Here is a 19190-nt window from a genome sequence, read left to right as displayed (position 1 = left end):
TCTTACACGCTGCTTGTGAACTGTGTCTATACAACCGCGGCACAGGGACAGCCGGCTCCAGACGTGCCTTTGGGGAGGACCTGCCACAAGAAGAGTGACGGCAATAATCCAAGAAATGTTGGAAAACACCACGTCATCCAGGACCCCAGGAAAAAGCACCAATGCATTGCTTTGGCTCTGAGGTTTTTGGGGCCGAGGTCTCTGCAAACATGTCCCAGGGTCAGGCTGGAAGGGAGTGGGGAGGGGACCCTGCAGAAACCTGCCGCTCCGCACGAATGCAAAGAAAATGCAAGTGGATCTGCAAGTCTCCAAATTCCACGTGTGCTGCAGAGGAAGCAGTGATAATGGAAGGGCTCTGCTTTCAGGGAGGCAAGTTTAAATAATTAAGAGGAATAGTGAGGTGGAAATGAATGTGCAGAAGGTTTGGGGCTCCCTGGAAGGAAGCGGAGATGAAAGGAACGGTTTTGCTACAATATTCATAAAGCTCTGAAGCAACAGCATGCGTGCCTGGAAGAAGGGCTATTGCGTGAGCTCGTCTCCTCTGGAGACCCCATCTCCTCTGGAGACCCCATCTCTTCTGGAGACCCCATCCAGCACCAGCGTGGGGGATGTGGCTGGCCCCGTGGGTGCTGGGCATTTTCAGGGCGCAGCGGTTCTTGTGGCTCTTTGCTAATTACCCCATGAGGGAGGATGGATGCCTCCGTCCAGCCCAGCCCCGGGCCATCAGGGGGCAGCTGCCCACCACAGCCCCTTTCCCTTCATTCTGGACTTTATTTATTCCTTTTCCCGCGCCAAGGATGCAGAGCTGGGAAAGACAGTGCACAAATGGGTCAAAAACGAAACTTTTTTGTGGCGCAACAGCTGGGACACTGGTACCTTGTGCACTAGTGCTGGTTCACTTGTTTGCTGTTTTTCAGGGACAGGGATAGGAGCTTGTGTAAGCCACAAAGAGCTGGTCTCGCCTGTGTTTTTTCTTTCCGTGCGTTCCCCATGTGCGGGGGGGCTGGTGCTTGGTTGGCACGGCACAGCACGAAGCAGAGCCATGAACATCTGGAACACTTTTTAGATAGAAGAACCTAATGTGCCTGGCCTGGTTTTTTGGCTGCTAGCTCATTGGTGAGCCCAGGCTTCAGCTCCTGAGGGATTTCCATTCCCGGCATTGCCACGGGATGCTGCCTTAGCAAACAGCCGGTGCAGTTGCCTCTTGTCTCTCTGCTGATGGTCCCCTCCGGCATGCGGCTCCAGGTCAGCTCCAAGCACACTGCAGCTGGTCCCAATCTGGCAGTTCATTTATACATATGCTTGATGCAAACTAAAGCTCTGGTGTCCGTGCAGGGCTTGAACTGCCCTGTCTTGGGCCCTACATGCCCCATTTTCCTTTAGGAAATGCATGCTTTTCAAATGCGTGCTTGTCTGGAGTTGCCTATTTTCAAGACCAAATCTAAGTCAGCCCCTGCCTTTTCTTCCCAGGGGGCAGAGGAGGGGTTTTGCCTGGTTTGAGGTGCCTGTAGGAGTTTATCGCTGTTAATGTGAAGTCTGGCGTGCTTCACCGTGGCCACTGGCACAGAAAATCCGCTCCCCCCCCCCCCCCCCCAGCGGGTGCATGCTTGCTCTCCGCTCACTTGGCTCTGCTCCACACCAGCCCACCGTCATCTTGCTCGGTCACTGGCCACTCCACATCATGCGAAAGACCTGTCAAATCATTTAGTTGCTGCTACTGTTACGAAATCCCATGGAGTTGCCACAGGGGAGGCTCGGCAGGGGCTGCAGACAGGCTGTCAGCAGTGATGGTGATGGGGGGGATGCAGACACAGCAAAAAACAGCCCACTAGCACAGTGTGCAGCCCATTTTCCTCGCCCTCCCCAAGCCAGGCTTTGCTTCACGAGTGGTTGTGGAGAGATCAAAACAGCAGGAACCTCCTTCACGCCATGGGGAGCACCGAGATGCTGTGGGATACGGGGGCAGCCAGGAGCGATGGGAGCTGCTGGTCCAGGATGATGCCAGGACATGTGAGCAGGACCAAGTGGTCAGGGTCTCATGCAGGATTTTGTAGGGACCAGCAGCAAACTCTGGGCTAAAGAGGGATCTGTGCTGAGACTGGGAATGTGAGGAGGGGGAGGGGAAAGCAAAGCATCTGCCACCCTGGGGGTGGCCAGCGGGATTAGTGATGCCAGGGAGGCAGGAGGGCTGTGGTTTGAAGACATGGCTGGTTTTCCCCAATGCCTGTGGCTGCTCACAGTGATGGGGAGCTCAGCTGGAGCTGAGGGGCCCGGGGGACCCCTGTGCTGCACCCCGAGGAGCACAGCCTCCAGCCTCGTGGCCCCAGCACGCTGGAGCCCAGCCACGGGGGCTACCTGGCACGGCAGCCACTCCGCAGCGTGGCTTCTAGAGCTCCATCGCTACTGACATGGGTACTAATGGAGCTGGGATGCTAACGAGGTTCCTGGCTGCTTGCTCACCCTCTTCTTGCCAGGACTCAGTGGAGACGCCACGGTGCAGCCTCCCAAATGTCCCAAAGCCCTTGGGAAGAGGAGCCCCCAGTGTCCCAGGGCGCCCTGGCCGGGTGAGGGTAGGTTGGGTTTGCACGAGCTGGGGCCATCTGCCTCCTCTCTGCCCTTGCACTGACAGGGTGATGCCGATGGCACGAGGAGCATTGTCTCACCAGGGGACAGAGGGACACCGCACCCCACCCCCTGTGCTCCACCTGCCACATGACCAGAGCACAGCCAAGGGGGACACACCCAAATTCACACCTTTCTCCCCCAGATCTCCTAGCTGGGGAGAGGATCTGAGGGAGAGGATCCTGGAGGGGGGATGGATGCATCCATGGCGCAGAGCCCTGTCCCAGGGCAGGGGGTGAGGGATGCCCCAGGGACTCAGCTCCCCTCGCTTGGGGGCCACACTCACTCCTAGCCCCCTGCCGAGGCCAAGCCCCAGGGCTGAGGGTCCTCCAGGTAGGAAGCCCCACCAGCTGCCTCCTGCCGGATTTCTGCTCCCTGCTGGGGCAGCGGAGGTAGCTGCAAAGCCTCCTGCATGCTGCAAGCAGCCTTCAGGTGGAACCAGCACACCCGCAGTCTTGCCCTCCACTCAAACCGGGAAGCCAGCCTTCCTTCTTGGGTTGATTGCTCTTGACGTCGAGCTCTTGAAGCTGTCCCTGGCCTTCCAGCAAGTTCCACTCATATTAAACTAGGACAGATGTGTGTCCGGGTGAAGCTGGAAGAAAGGCAACATGCAGAACCCAAAACACAGTGGGAAATAGCCTAAAAAATCCTGGTAATTAAGCAGGGAAGTGATGTTGGCCTGTTTTATAGGACCTTCTTGCAGTGGAGGCATTGCACTTGCCCCACTGCCCTGGGGAGTGTCTGATGCTGGGGACAACAGCCTTAAACCTCTGTTTCTGTGGGGTTCGTATGCCGCAGCGGGGCAGAGGCTGAGCCCTGTGCTAGGGGAGGGTAACCCCGGGGGCACAGCTGAACCCAAGGTGTTTGATACCCCCTTAAACAAAGCCCATGTTGGTCTTGGATGGTAAAAGCCCTTCCCAGTGTTCTGGCCACAGCCCCAACAGATGCTCTGTGCTTGGAGTAGGGATGGAGCTGGGCAGCAAAGACCCCCCGGCCAGGCTGCTTTTGGCTTTTCCTCCTTAAGGTGGGCAGAGCTGTGTCTTTATTCCCTGCCCCGCCCCCGGGCAAGTGGCTCCTGGGTGATGTGATGATGGTGCCCAGGACCCTGCTGGTGTGGGGGTTTTGCAGGCACTGTCCATGCTGGAGCAGGGCTCGGCCGGGGGTCTCTGCAGCAAGGGGAGCAAAGGATGGGGCTGCAAAAGCTGCTTAAGGGATTTGAATTCTTAATCCCCATTAGAAATTAATGTCCAAATCCCTGGAATGGTGGCAAATCCCACTCCAGAAGTTCATTTTTCTTCAAAGCAAAAAGAAACACAAGCTGCAGCGTGCGGTACTGGCAGCCCGGGAGTGGGGCTGGCCAGAGCAGCTTGGGGCCACCTGCTGCAGGGCACCCATGGGTGCCATTTGGGGACAGCCACCCTCATTTCCCCTTGGACCCTGGGACATTTCCTCCCAAACTGGCTGAGTATTTCAAAGCTTGGGGACATGTCTCAGGATCTCATCCCAGTGACCGCTCTCCCCTCCGCAGCCCAGCCATCAGTGAGTCCCCATCACCCTCCTCCCTTATTTTAGGAAATATTTTCCTCTTCTGCAAAACAGAAGGGTGGAAAATGGCTGAGCTCTGGGGAATCCGTGCAGGTTGTATCACTTTGAAAGCAATTCCCATCTGACTTAGCAAAGGGCTAAGCTAATTTTACACATGACTGACTTTCACACCTTTAACAAGAAGCAGTTTCTTTCTCAAGGAGCAATGCATATGGCACTTAAATTGATTGTTCATTGAACACACACAGCACAAACTGTGGTGGACACCCAAGGCATTGGAAAAGGGCTACAGAAACACATGGAAAAGTGGGTTTTCACCCCATGGAAATATGTGAATAGATCCAGACATGCTGAGGCTCACTGACAAGGACCACAGCTTGTGCTAAAGCTAGTGAAAAAATCAAGGTATAAATCAATCAGTTTTAACATCTGGCTCTAGCTGGCCTTTTCCTGGCATTTCTGCCCCTCGAAAGCTTCAGCAGCAGTGTTTCATCCACCAGCGTGTCTGCAGCCGTGGTGACGTGCTGCATGGGTGCTGGCCCAGGGAGCACCTGGCTGCAGGCTGAGCAGCACTGGGATGAACCCTGGGCAGAATCCTGGATCTGGGATGGCGCTTTGCCTTTTCCTCTTTTCGCCTCCGATCAACACCCCCCCCATGGGCCATGGGGACTTATATTAACACCCTCCTAACGCTGCTCCTGGGCTGGGGGGGCCTGCAGGGGCTCCTGCTTGGAGGAGGATGAGCTGCAGGACCTTTGCGTGCTGCAGGACCTTCTGCCTTTTGGTCACTCATAGGTGCAAAAAACTCAGCGCAGCGTTTGAGGCAGACCCTGCCACGCTAGTCGTCATCGTCTCCCTCTGTACGGTAAGGATGTCTGTGCACTTCCACCCACCTCTAAGAAAAGCCGCACCTGGGGCAGGAGACAGCGAGCGGTGGGAGAAGGAAGGGTTTGTCACAGCCCCACAAGCCCAGGGGCCACGGGATGTCTCTGCCCATCAGAGCAGGGCCAGCCCCAGCACCAGGTCAGGGTGGCTACAGCATTGGGTAATTTTTGGGCAACCACAAGCCAAAAAAATTGGGCAACCACAGGCAAGGAGGGAGGCAGCCCACGGCTCTGGCAACCCATCCCAGGGCTGCATCTCCTCTGGGGAAGGAGCTTTCTGGTGGGTCCCACCCAAACCCCACGAACAGCAGCTGCTGCTGCTGGGAGCTTGTCCCCAAGGGTGGACAGCGACTAAATCCCCCCCAGCGAAGCCCCCTGCTCCCAGAGGCTCGAGGGTTTTTTGCATCTGCCCCTGCTTCCAGCGAGCTGCATGGGAATGGGCTCTTCACCGTTATCCCAGCCCCATCCCAGGGCCGAGGCTCCTGCTGGCAGAGCACCCCCGGACCTTGGCAGCACCAGAATTTTGCTGTCATTTCCTTGCACAGGCAGTAATCGTAATTAACATCCTCACGGGAGCACAGAGGGAGCCAGGCACTGTCAATTTGAATGATGTTTTAATTCAGGTTAATTAAAGGGTTCAGGCAAGAACAAACAAGCAGACAGTCTCCTCGAAGCAGGCGACAGGAGATCTGAACCCAAGCTGACAGCCGCCCACGGGAGACGGCCGGTCCCTGGGTGCTGAAGGGGGGAACGAGCTGCTTGCAGCTGCACGGGGCACAAACCCAGCTTCTCCCAGGCAGGTATCCAGGGCATCACCCCAAGACCCCAAACCACCTCGCAGCAGGAAGGGAAAGGTCCCAGGTCAGCCCAGGACCTGGCAGGGGCCCAAACCACTGAGTCAGGGAGGTGTTTCTTCAGGTCTTTGCAGGGTATCCCCCAGCCACTGGGTGCTGTGTGGGTGCCCCCCACCTCCACTGCATCATGTCTGGGGTGGGTGCCTGGGATGAACCCCACATTTTTAGTGAGGCAGGATGTAGATTTGCTCTGACAGGCCAGCAGCTGGAGCTTAGGACCAGAAGAGCTTTCCAAGCTGAGCCAACCTCCGTGGAGGTTGGCTTTCCGTGTGCTCGGCTCCCAGCATCTGCCTCGACAGGGATGGCTTGTGCCAACCTGCCTGTTGGCACGCCTTCATCTAAAGCTGAAGTTGACAAACCCTAAAGTATTGTCCTAAATTTTAGGAGGAGGCAGGATCAAGCACTTGTGCAGGGTTTTCTGGTGCACAGCACAGGGGACAGGCTGTGGTGGAGGATGCCTGGGGCCATGCGTCATCTACGTGGGCTCTGTGCCTGGAGCGTGAATTATTTCTTCTTTTCACTGTAAAAATGTGCTTCTCAGGGACGTGTTCATGAAATATAAATGTGAGGCTTGCTTTAAGCGGGCAGAGACCAGAGATGAATGGCGGGTCTGTGCAGGCAGCAGCACGCAGCCTTTCACTTCCCAGCTGCAATTAATAATTTATGATTTTCATAACATAAGCTGTAATCCGGGAGCCTGAAATGCCCTGGGGGCTGGCAGAGGTCCCCCACAGCATGCTGCCACCGGCACTTCACCCACACTGACAGGCACTGTCCCCATAGCTACCCTCACAGCCCTGTGCAGGATCCAGCCACAGCTCACCATCCCTGCGGGGAACTGGGTCCCCAGTGAGGGTGGGTGGTCACGGGTTAGTGGTGGGCTGGTGGATGGTGACAGTTGGTGATGAACTGGTGGTGGGTGGTGAGGGATTAGTGATGGGTGGGTGGTGGGTGGCAATGGATCAGCAGATGGGTTGGGGATGGGTGGCAGCTGGTGGTGAGGGGTTGAGGATGGGGGGCAATAGGCTGGTGTTGGCTCCTGATGGTACCATAAAACTTCCCAGTTTGGGGACAGAAGGGTCAAGAAGAGGGGTGATAGCCTGCTGGAGGGTTGGGTAAATCCGGATGAAAACTTCTTTTCATCACCATCCCTGGGTGAGAACCTGAGTCTCTGCTACACCCGGGTCTTCCATGAGGAAAATGACCCAGAACAGTTCATTTTGAGTGAGCTGACGCTAAGCCCAGGCCCAGGACATGCCAGGTGCTGGGCCAAGGTTCAGAGGGTTGGGGACCCGATTGTGCCCGTGCAAGGGAGAGCACCGAGCCAAGTTAGAGCCAGATCAGGGATGTACAACTGGGATTGTAACACAAGTGTGACCCCCGAGACACAGCTCCAGGCAAGTTGCCCAAAAAGGCTGAGCAGGGGTACAGTCAGGGTGCTGTCCTACAGGCAGCCCCATCGTTTCCGCACCAGAGCCCTGCAGCCCAGTTAAGCATCCTTCACTGCCCTTGAGACGAGGGTGATGCCAGAGCCACCATCACCCACCGTGAGTGGGGACACTGCCCTGGGCACATGTCCCCAGGCAGAGGCTGGCTCTAGGGCAGGGGGAGGGTCCCCAGCGGGTGTGGGGTGGCACTGGGGCTGGGTGAGGTGTCCCAGCTCCCACCTGCCTCTGTCTGGGCTGAACTTCCCCCTGCCAGCTTCAGCTCTGTTTTCAGCACAGATAGAAAACAAACCCTTTGGGGCTGTTGGTTTTTTCTTCCTTTCCTAATTTAGATGGTCCCAAGGCCCCACAGGCAGATAAAGGCAAGTTTATTCCTTCCCCGTGTTTATGACGCTGCTGGAACATGCTGCTCCCACAAATGTTACACCAAGAGAGCATGGGGAAGGCTCAGCTTCCCCAGCACGGCTTAACTTTCACCGACAGCTGCCCATCGCTGCTCCCCACCTCCTCCCGCGCCCCAGCATCACACCCCAGCATCGCACCCCAGCATCGCACCCCAGCCATGACACTACTGCCTCTGGCTTGGCTTGGCAGTGGGGGCTCTGGCTGTGCCAGTCCCTGCATCACCCCTCCAGGAGCAGCTGGTGCCCTCAGCTCCTGCTCCGAATCGTGCTGGTGCCTCAGCTCATCCCATGGGCCAGGAGAGTCCCAGCGCTGCATGAACCCATGGCTTCACGTCAGCCTCAGCCCCTCCTGTGTCCCCACGTGTGAGCACAGGGGCAGCACAGAAATGCCCATGGAGGACCAACTAATGCCCCCCTGTGTCCCCAGCAGCCCTGCTGTGCCATGGGGGGCAGAGGAGGCAACAGGGCAGAGTGAATGCAGAGCTGGGCAAGGATGCAGAGGCACCATGGCACCCTGGCTGGGCTTGACACGGGGCTCCTGCCACACTAGTAGGGATAGGGGCTGTTTGGGATGCAGGTCCCTTGCATCCTGGGCTGCATCAGGAGAGTTGGGAGAGCTCAGCCCTCCTTTGTCCGTCTTGGTGGCTGCCCCCAACCCTGCCAGGAAGGGTCTCAGGGGGATGCCAGGGCAGCTCTTGCAGCAGAGCAGCTGCCACCGTGGAGCCCTGGCTGCTGAGGATGCAGGCATGGGCTGTGTCTGGCTGTGAGTGCCGGGCTGTGCAGGCTGTCGCAACGCTACACGAGGCACCGAGCTGTGTTTGCTTGGCTGGGACAGCATGTCACCACCGGCAGAGTCCGGGTTGCATCACGTCAACAGAGAGGGGAGAGCAGTGCCCAGCCTCCATCTGTGGCCCTGGCCAGGGGCAGCCACTGGCTTGCAGGGGACAGGGGCAGGGGGCGGGCAGGGAAGGGGAGAGGATGGCTGCAGGAGTGGTGGCAGGGACAGCAGAGAAGACAGAGGGCTCGTTGCCTGGGGGGAAGAAGCTGAGGGTGAGGAGCACCCGGAGGTGCCGGAGGGAAGAGCTCAGGGCTGGGGGCTGGTGTTAGTGGCTGCTCATTAATACAGCAGTAGTGGGTGAGGGGTGCCAGTGAGACCACCCCCCAGCCACAAAAGCCCGGAGGAAATGCCACTGGGGATGCCAGCGTCTTCCACATGAGCCCCAGACCCTGCACTGTGAGCATCCCTCCTGGGCTGCTCTGGGATGCTTCCAGTGTCCCGCCTATTCCTAGGGTTCGGCAGAAAAATGAACTCAGAAATCCCCCTTGTGGGACAGTCAGACAGCCGGAGGTCTCCAGGGGGATGCTGTTGACGGGGACCATTCCCTCTCTGCTGAGATCCCAAGAGGTGGAGGCTGCAGTGTGAAGCTGGTGGAGCTGGTTCCCCTGTGGTGGCTGGCACCCGGCGCACACCCTGCTGCTCACCACCGAGGTCCAACTGCAACGCAAACACCAACTCGCCTGGCCCAGCTTCCCAAAGCTGTCCCAAACCCCAGGCCAAGGGCTTGCCACCTCCTCCCGGCCAAGGGTGAGCCACCAGCCCAGTGCTGCCTTCAGTGAGCCATGGTGGTGATGCTGGGCACAGCACTGACCCCAACCTGTGCCTGGTGGCCAGTGACAGGGTGCTGGGGTGAACTTGGGGTTGTCCATCACCACTGGTGGGGAGAGGGAGCTCCGTCCCCACTGATGCCCTGGCTTTGTGGGAAGGGACATCACCATCCTCTGAAATCAGCCCGGAGGTTGGGGAACGAGCCGATCCCTGGGCAGCAGTGGGGTCAGGGATACCTGGAGGGGAGCTGGACCTTGGGGAGGAGTAGGGTGAGGACAGTGAAGGAAATCAGAGATAGGGGCAGGAAATAACAAATGTGAGTCAGCCAAGAAGCACGTGGGCAAGGACAGTTTGTTATCTGCAGGAGATAACGCTGGCAGGATGGAGGAGCCTCGGAGACGGGTTTGTAGAAAGGGAAAATCAAGGCACAGAGGTGTCTGAAACTCCAGCAGCCAACGCAGTCCTTTGTGTCACACTCAGCTATGGCACCCCTGGGTGCTGAGGGGACTGTGTGGCTCAGCACCCAGCCTTGGGTGCTCTGGACAGCATGTACATACACTTTGGGATGCATTTCATAGCCTCCAAAGGTTTCCCTGAAATCCTGCACCGGGTGTTTATCCCCTGGCAGACAGGACTAGCTGCAGCGCAGCCTGTCTGCTTTTAGTCTGGTGGAGATTAAGCTCTCCAGGGCCTAATGGCAATTCTTTTGGCAAGCGTTCAGCGGGCTTTAATCCATCTTATCTCCACTCTGAAAGGATGAATTAGGCGCCTCTCCAAGCACTCAATGGGGAGCAGGAGCGGCGGGAGCTCTGGCAGCACACAAGCTGCTGTGGGCGCCCCGGGGATGCCCTACATACGGCAACGAGCCCAGGAGCCAGAGGCATGCTTCCCTCTGCACAGCGGGACCCTCTCCCCCTTCTCCCCCTGAGCACCCAGGTGTTGGGATCGCCAGGAGTCTTGGCCTGAGTAACGAAGGTCCCAGTTCCCTTGGGATTTGCCTGGGCATGAGCCAAGGACGGCTTCTTGGCTTGCAGGGGAAGACTAAGGACACCGCTGCCCCGCTCATCCCGGTGCAAAGGCTCCCGTGCCAGCACCATCCAGTCCATCCAACCCACCTGGTACCCAGGGATGTCCCTGCTCCCATGGTGCGGATGCAGTCAGGACCCCCAAGTAACACAGAGGACATCCCGGTCATGTGGGATGGTCCCATCGTCCCACTCGCTGCCCTGAGGTCAGGCGCAGGGACTCTGAACTCGCCTTTTGCAAACCTGTCCTGACGTCTCTAATGATAACTGTGTTTGTTAATTAGGGAGTTCTCCCAGCCCTGCATGATTTGTTTGGTCAGTTGTGAGGGATATTGTCAGGGTAATGTAAATGAGGGGTGGCATTCACCTCCCCAGCAGCTGTCTGGAGTGCTGGAGTCATGTCTGAGACCTGAGGCACTCATTGCACACCAGGGAGACCCGGTCGGTGCAGGTGCCACAGGCAAGGACGCCGCTTGGCTCAGCCACACATAGGTATTTGGCCCCAGGAATCGTGGCTCAGGTACCTGCCCAGCACGGTGGCTGCTCGCGCTCATCCCCCCCGCAGGCACCCAAAGACTGTGTCCCAGCCAGGCTGTCTTTTAGATGAGTGCCCATCACCATGGCATCCTGCCTTCTCCAAGGGTCTTCCATGTGAGATCAGAGAGGAAAGCAAACCTGTCTGTGGGCTTTGCAGAGCCTGACGTTTCCCACTTTCCTGCATCAAAGCCCTGCTGGTGGTGGGCGGCTGGGGGCTTAATTTCTTTTCGGCTGTGGTATCCCTTGGGTGACAGATGGCCTGGTGGCTCACTGGCTCACCCGCCCACCCAGCGGGGGTCAGGGCCATGGTGTGGCACCGGCACAGGGTCTCCCTGCATCTGCCGGAGGGGACCGGGTTGACCTGAGATCAGTCAGGGCCAATTTGCAGGGCAGTGGCAGAGCCCCCCGAGGCACCAGCCGGTGCAAACCCCCCTCAGCTGGGAAACACCTTTAGGGGGGAGGCTTCCTGCTTTGCCATGGCACAGCAGAGGCGGTGATGGGCTCACTGCAGGGATGCTGCCAGCCAGCACCCATGGGTGCTGCCGAGGGGCCCGTCGCTGTCAGATTGCCCTCCTGGGGGAGGCGAGGTGTGGGTGGTTCCATGGCTCAGCATCGCTGCCGTCCTTGCTCCTGGCCTCAGGCCTGTTTGCTCTGTGCCAAGCCATGCCACCCGTGAGTCAGCATCTGGGGGGTGGCCAAAAGGCTTGTGGAAACTCTGGGTGCTGGGTGACACCCTGGCCAGTGAACCTGTCCCACCACACTGGCCCCCAGCACACCCCCGTGTTGCATCACGGTGGCTCTGGGGGGACCCCAGACACCCCTCCTTAGCTGGTGAATCTTTGCTGGAAGGTTTAAGCTGTGTCTTGCTTCTCTCCTTGGTCCCCAATGCTCCTTTTCCCCCTTTGGAAGAAGAAAAGAATTAACTAAGCAAGAATTAATCAAGAAGCAGAAAACAAAGCTGCCGATTTGCAAATGAGACATCAAGTATTGCAGGACCTGCCCATGTCTTTCTGCTCGACGTGTGTACTTTGGTCCCAACCCAGGCTCGTCCGGCTCCGGCCACCGGCCGCCTGGGTGTCTATTCCTGGTCCGAAAGCCCCGCGCTGGCAGAAACCCTCTCTCCACGTTGCATCACCAGCTGAACTCCAGTGCATGCTGTCTCCAAAGCAACAAGCAGCTAAAAATGGTAGCAAGTTTGATCTGAGCCTGAGCCAAGCTTAATTTTTAATTGCTTCTAATTTCACTCTCTGGGCTGGGTTTACCAAGCCGGCCAGAAAGGTCGCGGGGCAGGTGCAGGCTCGGTTACCCGCAGGCACCAGCACCCTGCGGTGCCCCCGGCCCTGCTGGCTGCCTCGCTTCCCTCCCTCAGCTCCCCTGGGGGCCCCGTTTGTCCCCTCTGTGGCAGAAGGGACTGAGCACCTTGCTGAAGCCCCTGAAGGCAGGGGGCCAATTTTTAAGCTCTTGGGTTTGTGCGTTCAAAAGGCCAGCATGGTGTGAGGATTTGCCGGTAAATCCCAAACACATTGTGGCATTCCTGAGTCCATTCCCACCCCTGTGGCCTTCACTTTCCCAGCCCATGCATACAGCCTCCCTTTTCCCATGATGTTCCAGCCCAGCCCAGCCCAGCCCACCCTGCAACCTCCACCATCCCAGCCCAGCCAATCTCAGGCCATCCTGTCCCATCCCATCCTGTCCCATCCCATCCTGTCCCTTCCCATCCCATCCCTGCAGCATATCCATTCCCTTCCTTTCCCATCCCATCCCATCCCATCCCATCCCATCCCATCCCATCCCATCCCATCCTTGCAGCATATCCATTCCCTTCCTTTCCCATGCCATCCCATTCCTTCAGCCTCCTTCTTCCCATCCCATGGTCAGGGCAACAAGTCAGCGGAGTGTTTCTGGCAGGGAGACACATGGGGAAGACAGCACTCCACACTCCCTAGAAGTATCTCCTCTCCCGAATCTCTCCCGGAGCAGGGATTAGGAGGCCACATTCCTGGTGCGGTTCACGGCTGCCAGCAGAGAGTGAAAACTGGCCCTGGCTCAGAGCCGCTGGAACCTTCCACAAAATCCCCAAACACACTGTGCTTGCGCTGACAAAGCAAACAGTTATTCAAATGACAAAGGTCACCTCTCCCCTTTCTGACGGCTATTTTTGCACTGCATACTGAAGTCCAAGGGTAAAGAAACTGCAGAGCCAGGCATGGCTCCATCCTTTGCACCAGCTTAGGGTGTTAAAAGGATTTGGGAAATATGAAGAAACCATCCCCGGGGCAGAAGCTGGGAAGACAGGGTCCCTCCCACCTGGTTTTCCCACTGATGTCCCCCAAAATCATCCCAACGAGCTCCAAGCAGGGGTTGCAAACATTTGCAGGATGTGGTTGCTTAGGGGTTGTGCAAACGAGCATCTCCCCAGGTGTCACCAAAGCCCCGAGGCTGCCGTGATGGGCTTCCCCAGAAAGCATGGGGCATGGCCATGAGCATCCCAGTGAGACTCAGCACCGTCGGGAAAGCAGCAAGTAAGTGCCAGCTCCATCCTTGCCCAGGGGTGCGGGTGCCTGCAAGGCTGGGACCCCCTCACTGCTTCCCTCTGCACCCTGGCCGGGATCAGAGGGTTGCCTGGCTGACCGTATTGATTGGGGTGGTTTTGGGAAATGATCTGTTAGCAGGAGCAAACCCCAAAGCTGCTATTTTAAAATGATATTTGCCCACACAAACCCTAGTTTGCAGCTGCAATAGAGGAGTCGCAGTGCCTGGGGAGTCACCACCAGCCACGATGCTCATGGTGCCCTCAGCCACTTTGTTTGATGGGAAACATCCATTTTGGATTCCTGTTTTTGAGATGGGGGGATTTTCTCAGATCGTGTTCAGGATTTACCTTTACTCGGCACTTTGCAATGGGGAAGCAATTTGTAGGCATCCCTGAGCTGCTCAGACGGGTTCTTGGCAGTGGGATTTTTTTCTCTAGGTATCTGCTTTTCCTTGTGGTGGGAGGATTCCCAGAGGCCAAATCTGAGCAGCTCCAAGGGCACACGCTCAGCACCAGGTGGATGAGGTGGTCTGATGTGAGCATCTGAACTCAAAGCTCAGATGCAGAATTGGACCCGCTTCAGCTTTGCTATCGTCTGCCGAACAAAGTCCCACAAATCGAAACATCCACCTGCACCGGGTAAAATCCCCACAACATTTGTTTTTTGAAGAGATTTAAACTACACAGAGGTTGCTCTGTCCCAGCCCTGCCTGAGCAGAACCACTTCACACCCACATGCTCCTTCTCTGGGCTGTGCAAGAGGACGTAAGGCAAAGCTGGGTGCGGGATGCTCCAGGCGAGGGACCTGCGGGTGCTGGGTGGTGGGGATAGGATGCCCCAGGCAAGGGACCTGGGGGTGCTGGGCAGCTCCCACTTGGGAGACCAAACCACAGCAGAGCTGGGGCTGCTGTGTGCTGGGGAGAGCATGGATCCACCCCACAGGCAGTGAAATTCTCAGTTTACAGCTAAGGAAACCAAGAAGCAGTCGCTTCTTTTTGGCCTACAGGTGTTGGAAGCCAGCAGGTCTCTTCCCAGGGGGAAAAGCAGCTATGGCCCCCTGGGGGTGCAGGGACCAGCAGGAACCCCGAGGAGCCCTTGACTACAGTGGCTACCGCTGGCCATGGGTGCAGCACAGCTGAGCCCAGCAGCAGCATCACCCCGGCCCTGGGGCCAGCCCGGTGCTGCCAGCCTGGCTCCAAGCAGTGCACGGTGCCCCTCACTGCAGGGGTGTCCTGATGGGACGGGGACCTGCCCCCCACCAAAGGAGAAGGAAACAGTGGGAAACAACCCCATGAGCAAAGTGAGAGATGAACACAGCATGTGGCAGAGCTCAGGAAGCCAAGCGGCACTTCCCCAGCACTCACCCAGCAAGGTGTCAGGCAGGAGTGCAAGCCCCCGAGGGCCAGTGTGGCCACCCATCCTGCGCATCCTGGTGTGCCAAAAAACCTTCCTGGGCAGCAGGAGTGACCCTGAGGTTTATCACACAGCACAGCCGAAAAAGCCACTTGTGCTGCATCAGGAGATCCAGCCTGCGAGGAGTTGTGCCAGCGGGATGGGGGGGTCATGGCCACCAGCAGATGCCAGCTGGTAAGTGCTGAGTGGTACCAGAACTGCCTCCATCCTCATCGCAGAGGAGGGGACAGGTGGCTAAGAGTGACGACAGGACCATGGATGCGCTCGCGGTGGGCTCCCTCCTTCCAGTGGCTGTGGGCATCTCCTTCCAGAAACGGTGAAGGAAATGAAAGACTGTTCAGAAAACATCTGGAGAAATCCCCCGTCACCCCTGTGCCCACGAAAGGCTGTTCCAAAGCCACCGTCTGTCACTAGCCGGAGGGTGCTAATAAAAGGGAAGCCACCGTTGTCTTGTTGGGAAAGGAGAGCCCAGCCCTGGTTTCGGTGGCCTGGTCTTTCCCATCTGAGCTCGGGAGCCAACGGAGCGTGCCAAGGGGCAACCTCATCCCCTGGGGACCTGGAGCTCCCTGCACCGATGAGCTGCAAGGGCCAGCCAGCCAGAGCCCCTAATTCGAAACACATGTTGTTTAAATCAAGAGATGACTGTAAAAATAAGGGTCGGATTTCTCTAGCTGCCAAGTCTCCCATGTTAACCCAAGCCTTGCTGTTTCCTGCCTTCTGGCATGTTTGACCTTTCGCATAGTAACCCTGACGCTTTCCACGGAGCCCCGGGATGGCAGGAAGAAGAATAAAGGGTAGTGAGTGAAGACTTGCGTAACCTTCATCCATCCCTAACAGTAAAATAAGGCTGCTTGGACTGAGTGTCACGGACCTTTTATGTTGGCTCTTTAAGGTTTCCCTGCTCTGGGCTAATGATGCCTGAGATCCTCCCTGGGCCAGAGGAACCCCAGAGTGGCTCCAACCCTCGCCCCGTCCTCTGGATCCCGTAGGGGACATTGCAGCCCGCGTACCAACATCTTCTCCCCTCCTGGGCTGCCAGCAGTTTACCCAGGGCTACCCTGGAAAGCTGTTGGAGAGAGGATGGGAATGGAGCCTGGGCAGCATGGCTGAGCTCCTGGCAGCTGGTCCTCGTTGGGGGTGGATGGCTGCAACTGATTTTCCATGTTTCTGACTCACGCTGCTTGGAAATTCGTCTCTGCTCAAGAAGCAGCACCGTCAAGAGCTTTTGTGAACTTGCTGACAGCGGCGGGGGGTGTCCCTGGCCCTGGGGAAGGACGAGGCTGGTGCTCGGGCAGCCTGTGCCACCACACTGTCACCAGTCCCCTTGGGATGGTGGGGGACAGGGTACAACCCAGGTGGCCACCGAGCAGGTCTGGGCAAGCTGAAGGAGCCAGGCTGGTCCCTCGCTGCCGTGTGCTGAGGCCAGGAGCCACGCAGCCCCTCTCTGGAGCAGGGATCTGGTCCGGCAAAGCTCGTGCTGGGGAAGAGGGGCAGTAAGAGACCCCAGTGCGGGAGGGTTTAGCAGGCAGAACTGTTTCGCTAGCAGGGCTGAGCCCCACGGATGTGTGACAGATAAATCATTGCCAGGACCAGGTTTGAGCAGAGACCAAGGCAGATGGGGTGCCTGCTCCAGCCGGGAATGCTGCCAGCGCCTGTCTGGGTGAGACGTGCTGCTGTGCTTAGCCAGGGGCCGGTAGGAAATCCCTGTTGGATGTCTCCGACCTTCGCTGAATCAGAATAACTGTTCCTCTGGAAAATCTAAATTTATCCCTGAAGCAGTGACGGCGTAATTCACATATGCCCTATTCCCCTCTCGTTGGAGTCTCCTTTAAATTTGTCATTTTCAACAATAAAGCAACACTGTGAGCAACCTTCCTATAAATCAGCATCTTTCCCGTCCCTCCTGGTGACGTGAGCCCAGGGCTGAGCAGCTGCAGGAATTCAGGCAAGTTCAGACCGGGCTGAACTTTTGCACAGTGACCCGCAGGGTCAGCACGGGTAGGAGTGGAATGGGGAAAGGCAGAGAACAAAGACTCCCATCGCAGCCCGCCTGCTCACAGCCTGCTGTGCACAGGGCAGCAGGATGGGGACGGGGACGGGATGGGGACAGGGATGGGGATGGGCTGCCAGGTGCATGGGGGCTGTTTGGAGGAGCTACTTGCTGTGAGTGCAGGATATAATGCCTTTCCTGGTCGGCTGAGGTGGGAGAATTACATGGAAGAGGAGATGGGGAAGGCAACGGGGATGGGGCTGGTGATGAGGATGGCGATGAGGAATGCGCATGGTGACTGGGATAAGGATAGGAATGGGGATGGGAGTGACCCCTCTTCCCACAGAGAGACCTTCACAAAAAATAACTTCTTCTGGAGTCTGCTGTTCCCTCCCCAGGGGGTGACCCCAGCTGGGGGGACCCCGATGAAGCACGCAGAGAGCCAGGGCGCAGCCCTGAGGGCCACGGTACCCTGCTGCTCCCTGGGCTGCTCCAGAGTCTCAAAGGCCACCAGATCTGCTAGGCAGGGGCAGGGTCCTTGTGGGGTCCCCCCTGGGGGTATGCTCTGCTGTGCAGGACAGAAGGTCCCTCATCCCCCTGGGAGCAAACCTCGGCCCCTCCCCAGCCCCAAACCCAGCTGGGCGGTTGGGACCCCACAGGGATTTTGGCCACAGCTCTTCTCCATGCAGGACAGACCAGGGCTCCCTCCTGGCATGGAGAAATGCCCGGAGAGACCAGTCCCTGCTGGCCAGGCCAGCTGAAGCTTTATTTAAACCTGAGTGCATCCAGCACCTTCCCAGTGACCTGTGGTCACTCGCAGCCCAGGGTAGGTCAGGCCCTCAGGGAACTTCTTGCTCGTGGATGTGAAAAATTTCTATTTCTCAGGGCAAATTGGAGCTGTCCCAACAGGAAAATACAGCTAAAGCAAAATGCATAAATCATGTGGCTCCTCAACAAGCTTCAGCTTCTTACATCACCTCTCTCCTGCCTCAGCACAAACACTGCAAATGCAGAAAATAACCAGTGGGAACACGTCGGCTTCGACACCCGGCATAACCCCGTCATTTCCCAGGACAAGCTCCGGGGTTGGGTAACGGCAGGGCAGGGAGCAGAGCCGTACACAGGATTCATTTCGCCTGATGTCATTAACCCAGAGCAATAGTCAACACATGAAACTGTGCTTCCCAGTTTGCCCCAGTGACTGGGGGGGAGTTGGTGATTCCCAGTCCGGAGGGCTCACAGGAGCTGGGTGCTCCAGCTTCAGGCTCAGCAGGCACAGACGCTGCCAGCTCACTCTCTCCTGGCGTGCCAAAATCCAGCAGGACCAAGATGAAAAGAAGAATTTTCATGGGTTTTTTTGGGGGGACAACCCCATCTGGGAATTTTTGGTGGAGCTGTGGCTGTCTGCATTCAGGGTGGTGGGTATGGGCAGAACTGCTCCTCGCCGGGGGGGGGGGGGGCACAGATGTACAACATCTGGCATGATCTGGGTGTGCAAGGGGCACAGGCCAGCCAGGTGCACCCCAAGGTGCCACGCAGGGGCCCCAGGCCCTGCAGAGAAGCCTGATGCTCTTTCTTTGCCAGGGGTGACCCCTCCCCATGACGCCCCCCCACCATGTCCCCAGCTCCTCTTCAGCAACTGCAGCAGGGCGAGCACAGAGGGGCCCCCAAACCTCAAATGTTTGGACAAAGCAACAAACATGCTTCACATTTTTTGTTGTTTCTTTTTCTCCTGCAGTGTTTCCTAGCTCGTTTGGGTTTTTTTCTCCTTCTTTTCCTTTTTCCTCCTTTGAAAAATTCCTTCTGACCATGAAATAAGTGAGAAAGCCCCCACTGGCGGAGGGGGCTGGGAGCTCTCTGGACTCTGCTGAAATTTCCCAAATTCCTCCTTCCCCAGCTCCTACCTCTGTGATTTCTCCTTGTGCTGTGCTGCTATTGCTTGCCCTGAGGCTATTGCTCACCCTTTCCCTTTACGCTTGGAGCCAAGCCCAGGGCCAGAATGAGAACAAGAAACAGGGATGACCAAAGGAAAAAAAGTGAAATCCTGAATATTAATCGGGCACGGGAAAAGAAGTTTGGCCGATGGAAGCAGCGGGCGCACACACATCATCGCTTTGATTTGACAAGGCTGAGTGGCGTGAGAGAGGCTGGGCTTCAAAATCAGCTCTGCAAAATGGAGTGGCAGATCTCAAATGCAGGCTCTTGGCAAAAAATCCTCAGGGAAAAGCTGTGCAGGGTGGGAAAGCCGCCCCCAATGGCCACTGCCCTTGGGAAGCTCCCGTGCCACCATGCTGCTTGCACCCCTGGGTGACACGGGGGCTCCCAAGTGGGT

The sequence above is a fragment of the Falco rusticolus genome, chromosome 4 (genome assembly GCF_015220075.1).
Source record: "Falco rusticolus isolate bFalRus1 chromosome 4, bFalRus1.pri, whole genome shotgun sequence".
In the NCBI taxonomy this organism is placed as follows: Eukaryota; Metazoa; Chordata; class Aves; order Falconiformes; family Falconidae; genus Falco; species Falco rusticolus.
This window is presented reverse-complemented; position numbering follows the sequence as displayed.